Below are 12,486 nucleotides of genomic sequence, written 5' to 3' on the forward strand. Positions count from 1 at the left end.
ACCCTCTCTTTTTCCCTCCGCTCCGGTCCGCGACAAAAATCCACGCCATCATGCAGATTTATGCCCCGCGAAACGAAACTTTTTTCCGCGCACGAATCGGGAGAGAGAGAGAGCCAGCCTTCGTAAAAACGTTATTAAATGGCCAACCGATTTTTCCGACCTTCTTTTTTAAATGCCAACTTACGACTTCTCTATCCTCGGTTCCTTTTTTTTTTACGATAAAGACGGTATTTTCTCCTTTTTTTTTTTATTGTTACACGTGATAGTCGTTTGCAGCGGATGAAATACCGGAAATGGGGGTAAATCGAGAAGTAAATCGTTCCTACTGATGAAATATCGGAAGATGATACGTTCCACGATAGTTTTGTGATTTTTATCTCCTTCTCTTTCATGTTTTCAGTTTTTGTTTTTTTTTTTGTTTTTTGGTGAGAGATAGAAGTAACGATTGTTTTTCTTTTTGTTTTTAGCGTGAACTGTACGAGGTGTAAAGAATTGTAAACTGGTTTATGATAGACAAAATCCGTCTTGCATGAAGGGAACAGGTTTTGAAGGGGTCATTAATATTCATGCTCGCTGGATGAGGTATCTGTGTCGTGCTTTTTCCCCTGCACTCTACGTGTTATTTTTCCATAAAGGGATTACGCGAACGAATACTATTTACAGGCTTCTCGATCACTGCTGTGCGCACGGGGAAAAAGTGTCCAACGCGATTCCGAGGCATCGTGAAACGAGGATTTTTATGGAGATTCCGGTGAATTAGCGAAAATAGCGTGGTATTAGTGTCTCGATTTGTGTAATTTTTTGACAATGGCTGGAGTAATGCGATTTAATGGAAAATTGGTATTTTTCTGGAAATCTGAAATTTTATTGTTACACCTTGTAGGTTTTGCCGAAAGTAGTTTAGTAATTTACGATTTTGTACTTGGAGCATTTGTTGATAGGATGCAGCGAAAATTTTGAGAACCAGTTTTGTTTTGGGGAGGAAAGGTTATAAATGCTTATGGATTTATTTGGTTTTATTTCTTTGGATAATTTGCTTTATTTCGATACAGTTACGGTGTCAAATTCTCTCGAATGAAACTAATAATTCTCAACCTGATATTATCCAATTTTCCAATCGTCGTTTATTAGCTATTAGATTGTTGCAGATGCAATGACCGTGGTAACAACGAAACTTTCCACGGCTTAGTTTTAACGAAACTAATGTTTAATGATTAGCGTGATCCACTTTGGTTCAACACGCTTTGACTATCGCGAAATTTGGTCATTAGTGCCTTTGTTAAAAGGAAACTTTGAATTTCTAACGAAAACAGGATGAAAACATTGTATTTCTAACAAAAACGAAAAGATAGCTTTGCATTTCTAACAAAACCAAAAAGTAAGCTTTGAATTTCTAACGAGAACTTTGCATTTCTAAGAAAAACAAAAAGAAAACTTTGCATTTCTGACAAAAAAGAAAGGAAACATTGAATTTCTAAGGAAAACTTTGCATTTCTAAAACAAAAGAAAACTTTGCATTTCTGAAACAAAAGAAAACTTTGCATTTCTAACAAAAACAAAAAGAAAACTTTGCATTTCTGACAAAAGAGAAAGGAAACATTGAATTTCTAAGGAAAACTTTGCATTTCTGACAAAAAAGAAAGGAAACATTGAATTTCTAAGGAAAACTTTGCATTTCTGAAAAAAAGAAAAAAAATTTAACTGTTGCCTTTTCTTAGAACTCATGAATCAAATTATGGATAGAGTACGAATTATTTAGTGATAGCATTAAGCTCACGCTACATCAGTAAAATGTAAAAGCTCCTTAAACCATCAAATTCCAAACAAAATAATTTTTCTTTGGATTTCAATAATTTTGCAATGACTACCCACATTTAACTCACATTCAATTACACTCCCAATACTTATGAAAAAAACGTATATATAGTACTAGCATATTGAATAACAAACTTCTGAAAATTTGAAACGCTTGTAAAATAAATATGCAACATACGCGGCAAGCGTAAAAACAGAATTTCAGTTCGAAACTAAAGTGACCCGAGTAATTAGCAACTATGCTGACCGTTTACGAGCAACGCTGTCGTGAACTACAGAGGCTTGTACGCGCGATGTACAAGCTCGATATATGGCGCAACTTGCGCGGAGACTCTCTCAAGATCGCGGTGTTGTTGGTCGTTGTCCATGGACAAAGGAGAGAGAATCCGCAAGCTAAGACTAGAGAATTTCAGATTGCTCCTCCTTTTGCGGGGCAGAACCGCGGCCGTTTGACTCCTTCGCTACTGAGAAACTTCCGAGATCAGAAACTTGGACGCGTAATTGTTTTAACGGTCTGAATCGCGACGTACATATATCTTGATTCGGGAGGGGAGGGAAACTATGCGTCAAGTAGACTACTGATCGAAACTACGCTCAAGTAGAGTAGGTACGTCTTTAACAAGTCCTCTTCGTTTACCAAGTTCACGTTGGAGTTTCGTGAATCGAATACAGCTATCGACGTGTCTCGCCTCTTTTACTTCTCTGACACTATCGGGAGTCTTTGTTCTATCCCGGTGAAATGTTCGAATTGGAAGTTTCGCGTTGACATCGGAATTTCTATGCTCTTTACAATTCCTTGTTTAGTGTCCCTTCTTTGCTACTTGGAATGATGGAATTAGTGTTGAATGTTGAGTGTAGCTTCAAGTATAGTGGAAGTTGAGTATAGTGGGAGCTGAGTGCAATTTGAAATACAGTGGAAGTGGAGTACAATTTGAAAGACAGTGGAAGTAGAGTACAGTGGAAATTGAGTACAGTGGAAGTTGAGTGCAATTTGAAATACAGTGGAAGTTGAGTAGAATTTGAAATACAGCAGAAGTTGAGTATAATTTGAAGCATAGTGGAAGTTGAGTATCAGTTGAAATACAGTGGATGTTGAGTAGAGTGGAAGTTGATTATAGTGGAGGTTGAGTATAGTGGAAGTTGAGTACAATTTGAAATACAGTGGAAGTAATGTACAGTGGAAGTTGAAAGTGTTTATGGTTAAAAAAATTTCACAAAAAATAGCCCACCTAGTTATCTTTTTTGACTACTTTGGGAAAAATGACTAAATATAAAAAATGAAAATCTCAGCAATAAGGCAAAAAATAAAAAATTCTACTGGGAATTGGACGATATGAGTATCCGAGGTGTCACAGAAAATCAGATAAAGTAGAATGCAAGTTGGCTTCGACGTCAAAGAAATTTATGCCGAATTTACCGGAAATCAAATAGAAAATTATATAATATTCATTACAGCGACTATTAAATCCAACGTAGCACAAAACAAACCACTTGAACTAACAACAATGTCTCATTTAGCCCTTCGACAATTAGCCCCGAAACGGAGCAACAAGAAACCGAAGAAATTTAATCAAGATACCCCGAACAAGTGTCTCCATTTATTCCCATTAATCCTATCTCAAACATTTCCCAAGCACAAAACCCTGTATAATAACCCTTCCGTTTTAAACCAAGCCAGGCGAACGCTAAACGACAGAACAGCCACGGTTACTATTAAACTCTTCCGCTACGGCCACAGTATCCAGGTTCTTCCATGGAAACGCTTGATTTCGGGCTTACAGGCCGGGCCCATCTATTTACAACGTGTCACAGAGATACTCAGCCATATTTTCCTCTCTTCTCTCTCTCTCTCTCTCTCTCTCTTCTTGTTTTTTTCGGAAAGCATTATTTAGCGGGAGCCACTTATATTCACCGGTGCAACGAGCCGGCCATTATAATTCTCCGGAGGCAAATAACCACGGAGCTTTACCCTCGGTTCGCTCGCTTTCATAAATCGAGCCACCAGATCTCTCCTCCTTGGACAAAAGGGACGACGAGTATTGCAAGCACCGGTTAGAAACTGCCTCGAACAAGAGATAGAGAGGAAGAGAAAGAGAAGGCCAAATTGAGAGAGAAGGGCAAGTTCAGAGAGGAAGAGAGAAGGCCAAATTTAGAAAGAAAGAAAGAAGGCTAAGTTGAGAGAGACAAAGAGAGAGAAGAAAGCTAGGTTGAGAGAGAGAGAGAAGGATAGGTTGAGAAAAGGCCAAGTTGAGAGAGAGGATAGAAAGAAAGAAAGAAGGCTAAGTTGAGAGAGACAAAGAGAGAGCAGAAAGCTAGGTTGAGAGAGAGAGAGAAGGATAGGTTGAGAAAAGGCCAAGTTGAGAGAGAGGAGCCCAAATTGAGAGCAAGAAGGCCAGCTTGAGAGAGAAAGAAGAGGCCAAAATGAGAGAGAAATAGAAAACCAAATTGAGAGAGAGAAGGCCAAGTTGAGAGAGAAAGAGAAAACCAAATTAAGAGTGGGAAGGCCAAGTGGAGAGAGAAATAAGGCCAGCTTGAGAGAGAAAGATATGGCCAAAATGAGAGAGAAGACCAAGTTGAGAGAAAAGGCCAACTTGAGAGAGACAGAAGGCCAAATTGAGAAAGGGAAGGCCAAACTGAGAGAGAAGGCTAACTTGAGAGAGATAGGGAGGGCCAGGTTGAGAGAGAGAAGGCGACGTTGAGAGAGGTCCAGGTTGATAATGAACCCAAGAAGATACGAAGGTATCGCGGAATAAATCCGTGGCACGGAATGAATGATAAAGCACGGTGGTAGGGGGAACGTTCCTCGAAGAACACTAGGATAGTGTTATCGAGGCGCACGAGGACACAGCTAGTGTTATCGAGGTGCACAGGCTACAATGCTCCGCGCTCTTCTCTCGACCCTGCTGTACAACACAAGAGCGCTTAATGAACTGAGAATTATCCTGGTGATCATCGAAAAGAATGGCCCATTTGCAGCCAACTCTTTGTTGCTCGAAAAACGAGCTTTTTCGTGCTCTTGTTATTCCACGAAGAGGTTTAAAAAGTGGAGAAACAGAAGTATGAGTGATTCGGGAAATTCTGCCGGTGATAAATCATGTCTCAGTTCTTTCCTACCACGGTTTCGTGTTTCCTTTTTCTCTTTTTTTTTTTTTACCACGGGTTATTTCGTGAATTATTGCTCCTGTTGAAGCAGTATTTTTACGAAGAAGATGACGAGTATTTGTAATAAATTGTGTGTGTTTGGGATTGGAAGATCCTCTGAAAGATTGTAAGGGGATTCTAAAAATATCGGAAGCTATAGAGCGGTGACGTTGGTAAACGTGCACAGCTGGCAAGCGTATTTAATAACATTTTGCAACAATTTAAGAAGAGTAGCTTTGCAGAAACGCAGGAGAGACGAAATTTTGATTCCCTTTACACTTTCCTTTATTTTATAAAAATTCCACTAATCATAGTAGACTCGTACAGATATTCCTAAAGACAATATTACAAAATAAGAAGTCACTTTTTACTTAAATTAAAATTTTACACAATATTGTCAATTTTTAACGATTTAATTAGACACCAAGTACCTGAACTTGCATGTGTAACATAATACACGTACCGATGGATTAAAAATTTCATACACCTAGCTTAATTTACTTATTCAGCATCAACTTACAACAAACATAAAAACGTCATCAAAGAAGCCTAAAAAAGAAACTTGAAATTTCCTAAAAAATACAACACGAAGAATACCCACGAAAATCGTGTTGCTTAAAAGTTGCAGGTAACCCCGCCGATAAAAGCCTCGATATGAAATCAACGAAGAAACCTCGAATGTACAGACGATAAGGTGAATTTCACCAGTGTACTTCAAACACTCACCGTTTCACAACCGAAGCAGAACTTCCTTCCAGCGCAGCTACTTCCCCGATGAAGCTTCTCAGCCACTCGAAGTCTGAAACAAAAGAAAAAATCCAGAATAACTGATTAGCCGAGGTGGAATTGAGTTTCGTCGAGATTTTATCGAAATTATCGGCTCCCATTTTGTCCCTCACGAAATAAGTTTCCCTCGCCGTTCGCGGTGCTGGCCCTATTAAAAATTCAAAAGCACGATCCGTATGGTCAGGTGGCCAGGGGGAAAAAGGAGAAAGAAAGAGAGAGAATTGAAAGAGAAATCGAAGTTCTAACTCGGTTGCGGCGTCGACGAAAAAGCACCCCCTGACCTTCGAGGATCTCCAGAGACGATCGTTCCTTCCCTTCGTTCATCCCAGGAGATTCTTCGCCTTTCCCTCTCGACAAGAAGTTTCGTTCGTCTGCCTCGCTTTCAGCCGCCTTCCCTTTGGAACCGGCAAAGAAATGTATTATATCGACCTGCAGGAAATAGTGTCGGAAGTACGAACCCTTTCGAGAGGGTTCCTCTTCGGTTTTCGTGTGTTTCGCGTGCTAGGTGTACGCGTCTGTTGTTGCCACGGGATATCGAGGAAGAACGGGAGAGGATGATTTCTTATTTAATCCTCCAGGCGAATGCCGCCACTCGTGAAACCAGATTTAATGAGAGGTCGAGTCAACAATTACCCGGAATGAGGATGTGACTTTTTACTGATTGTGAGATTACACTGTTCCGTTCGAGAGTTGCAACGTAACTGTCGTTTGTTTTGGAGACGATAAGTTGACAGCTCTATTGTTAGTGTGCACCAAGGAATGATGTCACTGATTGTTGAAACTGTTGAAAAACTGCATTTAAATCTCTCTCTCTCTACTTTACATTCGAGGTTTTAACTTAATTGCTCATTCCTGTCATTCCTTTTGGAGACGTTAAGTTGAGATCTCTATTATTAGTGTGCACCAAGGAATGATGTTACTGATTGTTGAAACTGTTGAAAAACTGCATTTCCAGATAATGGAAGATTCCTTCTATAGTTCTGACCACAACCATCAAGAATGTCACCTTTTTGAACCACTCAAAATAATTTTGAAGTGTAAAATATCTCAATCTCTCTAAATCTCTTAAATAAACATATTTTATTCACAATATACGAAAACATCTGTGCAATTATAGACCAAATGTGTTAAAAGTGTGTCAAATATATTAAGAAACTGTGCAGAATCAATGTTATAAATACAATTCCTACAACATTGATCCTCCATTTATCGTAGAAATTGATCGATCAATAAAAGCTTGTCCTCTTTTTTCCAAATTTCACGATATCACAAAATTCATTTTTATAAGAACATCAGCGAAGAAATTGCGTTCTATTTGCAAAATTTGGAATGTCCAAATTTTCAAACAGACAAAACTGTCGAATTTTTCAATTTACAATATGGAATTCAAATTTCACTCGTTCGAAATTTCCACACACACAAAACCCATCGCGTCGAAGCAATCACGAATTCCGGCAAATGGAACTGGTTGTGTCACATGGAGAACTCAATTTTAATTGGGATTCTACACCCGGAGAATGTTTTTCGAGGCGCAGAAACGAGAGCAAACATCGTTCGAAAACGGATAAACGAAGACCGCGACTCTAGACGAGCCTCGAAATAACGAGAACCGACGATTATCGACAGCTGTTCGGCGATATCTAGATTCTAGAAGACTCGGCGAGAGATCGTCGATCGTATATTACAGCGGCAGATATGAAGAGGTTTATAAAAGTGACCCACTTTCCTCCACACAATTGCACCTCTTTTCCCCCTCACGCGTAAAATCAAATTTTGCAATACGAAAAGAACCGGGCTTTGGGCAAATATCGTATTTAAATCTCAAACCAACCGAGACAATTCCCGCATTTCTATCGCAAGATTTTTCCTTCGAAATGCGGAACTGAAAGTGACGAAAAAGGAGGATCCAATTAATTGACATTTTTCCAAATAATTCCGAACACTTTCAAATATTGAAATTTATATATTTAAAAGTTATAATTATTCCTGATAAACCGTATCTATGTAATTTTAATTTAATCGAAGCTGAAATAACAGAACCAATATAAGAAACGTGAGCTTTTAATAATCAATTACCTAATGTATAGTATAGAATAGAATAAATTTAATTTCTTTACTTCTAAAACTAAAATACATAATTTTCTGTAATTACAAATAAAACAGCGATGATAAGTGTAATTGCAATCGTCAAAATCTTTCAGTTTCGTTTATCGACCGAATTTTACACTCCTCTTTTTTATATTCGAGGTCACGACTAATAAAATATATTTTACAGAAATTAGCATGGGAGAAAATATATAGACGCTCGTAAATCAAGCGAACTTGCGTTAGAACGATATTTCAGCCGTTATTCGTAGATTCTTTCTCGCTTTTCCTACACGGGATAAAACTAAATAATACTTCTCTAGCCCGAAGACGACAAATATTTATGTTACAGAGCGAGCTGACAAATTTCATCGCGTCGAATGAAATATGTTTCGCCGCGTGGATCATTTTTGATCGCGAATGAGCCGCACAACAGTTTGTAATTCCTCGCGATAAATCCTGCCTTCGCTCGGCCCGTCACATTTCTCACCAGACAACCAGTAATTGATTATTCTTTTTCGCGTTAGCATAAAGCATTTTCGCGACAATATAAAACTTTCGCGCGTCGATCGAAATAAAAATAGTAAATCTATGGAATATTATTGCCACGACTGCGGTTGTATAAAATACAAAAGGACTAAGATTTTTAATTGCAAAATTATTCAATGGAATTGCGAGATATTATAATTTCGACGGAAATAATTATTTTTCTGAACGAAGTTACCGAAAATTGTTGAATTAAATCGAGGTACTATTTCAACTTGTTAGAATTGTTGAAATACGATTATCCTTCAAGAAAAGCATTATCCTTCTATACATATAAGGAAAATTAAATTTCGCAACGAAGACAGAGATCTGAGAAACAAGAGATCATCTTGCAGAAATAAATCTAATTACAGTTCAGTGAAACAGTCGGCTTTAGTCAATTCTTCTTCTTCGGGATAAACGCTCCGATAAAAATTGTATCAAATGCCACAGAATAATTACCGATAATTCACTTTAATGGAGAGCCTTCGCGTAGATCAATTTTGTGATATCTTCAGAAGAAAGAAGTCGGAATGTAAAAATAGCATTAGCTTCAACGCAGGGAAAAAAGTAATTATTCATTTCGAGACGAGATAAATCTTATTGTGGAATAATTATCACTTAGTGCAATATCATATTTCAAATTTCAAGTTTTCTGACAAATGCAGACTATTATTTTTAGGAAAGGCAAAAGAGTACCGTTTATTCTATTCAGAAAAAAAAAATAATAACAGACTATTTGAAATTACCTTAACTATTAAAAATTTGTCAAATTTGACAAATTTTTTAAGCTACTTTGAAAATTACCTTAACCACTATAAATTTTTTAAATTACCATAACTATTACAATATTGTAAAATTACCTTAACTGTTAAAAATTTTGCAATTTATTTTGAAAATTACATTTACTATTAGAAATGTATAAATTACTTTGAAAATTGCCTTAAGTATTAACAACTTTTTAAATTACTCTAAATATTACCTTTGATTTCACAACACTAGGTACAAATACATTAGAACTATAAGACTGCCAGAATACTTGAGCAAAGAAGGAAGAGGCCAGAAATTAATAGCCCAAGCGAGATGCGGGAATTTAGAAAACTGGAACAAGTACTGGGAAGAGGAGGAAGGAAGGAGATGCGATTTGTGTGGTGATAGATCCGGAAATCTGGAACATTTGACAAGGGACTGCAGAGAAACCGACAGGGATATCAGGATGGAAGACGTAGTGAGTGGGAGACAGGACAGAAAGATTGTAGAGTGGCTCGAGAAGCTGAAGAAGAAAAGAAAAGAAAAAAGAGAGAGTGGCTGAGAACACCAAAGAGAATATTAACGGATAAGGGAGGGGTAACAATTAATGGGTAATAAGTAGGGCGATAAGTTAGTAGAGTACGAGAAAATGTGAATAGAAGAGAGAGAGAGAGAGAGAGAATAAGATAGTTTCATAAAACGTAGGTTATTGTAAACCAAGTGAAATTCATGGCTATGAGGCTGAATAAATAAATATATATTACCTTTTGATTTCTTAAGTAATTTTTAAAGTAATTTTATCTATCACACTATCACCGTCACTATCACACCCCAACTCCGATATCCCTATCTCTCCAGTGCAATTAAATACCGCAACAAAACGAACCACGAAGGCTAAGCCGTTGAAAGAACCCGACAAACGACATTATAATGCAACCTATTGTCTCCGTGTAAATCTCTATGCAATTCAATTAGAGAAATCGTCGGTTACTTATCAAAATCTAACGAGTAGGAAGTGGTCCGCTAACGCAGCGCAGCGTCCGATAAAAACTAATTGGTCCCGATGACCTTACGCAGCGAGAATAATTGCGCGCCCTTTTATCGTTCCTTACGGCACATACCGCTGCATACGATAGGAAGAGAAATCACGTGGCCGAGAGTGTCGCCATAGAAACGGCATTCTTTCCCCGTTTGATCACGCCAATCAACCGACTCCTCTCGTCAAATATCATTTTTAATTGAAACGATACAACGCCACGGTACAATAACGAATTCCGTGGGCGTGCACGGCGGTAATGACCACGGGCAAATGGGTCCATTGCAGCTGCAATTAACGTTACGTTACAATTAATATCGAGTCAACGAAGCGTCTGCGCGCTTTTCCACGAAATCGCGCTTAATCGGGCCACACACAGGCACGGCTGAAATGTCGACGGCCTCCTATCAATCGCGAGAACCCCCGTCCATTTCCATGACAACTTTCCTCTACGTTTATGAGCGACACTATATGCAGTTGCTCGCCCAGTTTTTCTTTCTTTTTTTTTTACACCGTTCGTGTGAAATTTTTTTCATTCGATTCCACGGAAAGCTTGTTTTTCTGTTCGCCGGCGATTTTTCACCATGGTGAGAGCTTTAATTTTACAGAGTACTCCAACTGTGTTTGATAGCCGAAGATTTACAACATTCCAACTATTTTCACCAAATGCGTTACCATCGTAGATGCAATATTCTAAAAAAGACGTTTGCAACATTCCAACTATTTCACTGAATGCACTACTACTGTACATTCGACGTTTAAAAAAAATATACACCATTCCTGAAATATTTACAATATTCCAACTATAAATAACATTGAACATTCTAAACAAGGCACATCATTCCTGAAACATTTACAACATTCCAACTAGTTCACTAAATGCATTACTATCGCACATTGAACATTGTAAAAAGACACATCATTCCTGAAACATTTACAACATTCCAACTAGTTCACTAAATACATTACTATCGCACATTGAACATTCTAAAAAAGATACATAATTCCTGAAGTGTTTATAACATTCCAACTATTTCACTAAATGCATTACTATCGCACATTGAACATTGTAAAAAGACACATCATTCCTGAAATGCTTACAACATTCCAACTATTTCACCAAATGCGTTGCTATCGTAGTTTCAACATTCCAAAAGGGACACATCATTCCTGAAGTGTTCACAACATTCCAACTATTTCACCAAATGCATTGCTATATCACATTGAACATTCCAAGAAGAATGAATTCAACATTCCAAAAAGGACACATCATTCCTGAAGTGTTCACAACATTCCAACTATTTCACCAAATGCATTGCTACAGCACATTGAACATTCCAAAAAGACATCATTCTTGGAATGTTCACAACATTCCAACTATTTCACCAAATGCATTGCTACAGCACATTGAACATTCCAAAAAGAATAACACCATTCCCGAAATGTCTACAACATTCCAACTATAAACAACAGTCCGAACTACTTCACCAGACGCATTACTACCACAGAGTACCGCACAGAAGGATACGCTGAAAGTGCAACGCATTTACGTGTCGATTAACAAAATTGTGCCGAAAAAAACCATCTGTGAAATGAAAGCAGCATTTCATCTCGCAGCACCTCCGGGGTTTTCCACGAAAATTTTTCACACCTCGCACGTCTTCCATTAGGTTCCCACAGCGAGCAGTTCGGGTACGTGCGCTTTTGTGCGCATCTCGCCCTGGCCTGTCTCTCTACACACACACCCTCTATTACATTTCACCCGTGGAGAATATTCTCCTTACAGCAAGCGCCTCTCCTTTGACTTGGTCGCGTGCCCGCGCCATTTTTCCCCTACATTTTACCCTGAAATTTCGCCCTCACGCCTTGCCTTGCCTTGCCTCGCCTCGCCTGCCTGTGCCTGTTCGCGTTTCGTCCGCGAAAACTTTTCCTACGTTACTACATGCTGCTCGCACGCTCTACAGGCTACATGTAAATAAGGTTGGCCCGTGTGCACGCGGAACGCTCTGTGTACGAACGATTATTAAAGCAGCTATTACACGAGCGCGCGACATTATAGTCAGCGCGTAAAGGGGAAAACGAAGGCGGAGGGAAAGTAGAGGCGCCCTTAGCAAACTGTCGAGAAACTCAGAATCGATAGCAGGCTGGCTCTCTTGTCACGATCCTATATTCTCTCGGCAAATTTGTATTCATAATATGTTTCCTTTTTTTTTTCTTTTTTTGGTGGAAATGAAAATACAACGTGTCCTGGGAATTACGGGACTATCGACAGGAGGGTGAGTCCTAAGAAAAATTGAAAAATTGTGGACTTAAAAGGTTGAGTAGGGAATGTAGGATAAAGTTGTTTC

At 38.5% G+C, this 12,486-nt stretch overlaps 1 protein-coding gene across 1 annotated transcript in view; it reads right to left on the reverse strand.

The window, feature by feature from the left end:
• The window catches only part of LOC108575897 (putative polypeptide N-acetylgalactosaminyltransferase 9), a gene marked incomplete at its 3' end in the record, with an annotated part of 214,866 nt that extends 209,126 nt beyond the window's left edge, over positions 1 to 5,740 (reverse strand). The window contains exon 1 of the mRNA XM_017938829.1: positions 5,683 to 5,740. The remainder of the gene's footprint in view (positions 1 to 5,682) is intronic.
• Between the last annotated feature and the right edge of the window lie 6,746 nt (positions 5,741 to 12,486).

This window comes from Habropoda laboriosa, unplaced genomic scaffold, assembly GCF_001263275.1.
Source record: "Habropoda laboriosa isolate 0110345459 unplaced genomic scaffold, ASM126327v1 scaffold343, whole genome shotgun sequence".
Taxonomy (NCBI): Eukaryota; Metazoa; Arthropoda; class Insecta; order Hymenoptera; family Apidae; genus Habropoda; species Habropoda laboriosa.